Genomic DNA, 733 nt, shown 5'->3' on the forward strand with positions numbered 1-733 from the left:
TGCGCTTCCCGGCAATAGCCAGGGAAGTAGACGAGTCATGAGCTGAGCTTAAGCAATGGCCCAGAGCTCTTGCGGTCGAAGACACAGAGCTCGCGGGAGCATTAGGGGTTGTTAATTCATACGTCGTAGGGCGACAATCTGAAGGAAGTCGACGGCGGTCCTTGAATTTGGCAATCCCAAAGCGGACGTGTCGCTTCACACGCATGTCCACTTTCTTGTGGCTCAACTGCAGATTATGCAGTGAGGAAAGTTTTTGGTGCCGTTGCACCCATTGCTTAAAGAGCGCTTCGTCATCTGTAGTGCTTTCGCCAGGGGCGAGCACTACGAGTATTGTCCGCATTGCGGGTATACGAGAACCACCTCGTTGTGCACTCAGACGAGTGCGATAAGTTTCCAACGGAGTTTCTTGCGAGACCAAGAAACGAGCTCGAAGAATTTCCGTGTGGCAAGTCCATCATACGTTCTGGCCGGAGGCCCGATGATGCGGACGCGTAATGATCGAGTTACCGCGTCCTTCGCTTCCACAGTGGGATCCGCAGGGCGGAAGCCATATTCCACACGAGAGTCGCTGACTGACCGTGGATTGGCGCGCTTTAGAGCCGCCCTGTGGGCAGCTTCAAGCTGCCACCTCTGTTCCCTGTCGAGGTCATTGGTAATTACACCACGTGTCTTAGTTGACGAGAAGTCAGGGAACGGACATGGGGTCCGCAAGACACGAGCAGGGCTCGTATCG

This window comes from Plasmopara halstedii (assembly GCF_900000015.1).
Source record: "Plasmopara halstedii genome assembly, contig: Scaffold_292, whole genome shotgun sequence".
Lineage (NCBI taxonomy): Eukaryota > Oomycota > Peronosporomycetes > Peronosporales > Peronosporaceae > Plasmopara > Plasmopara halstedii.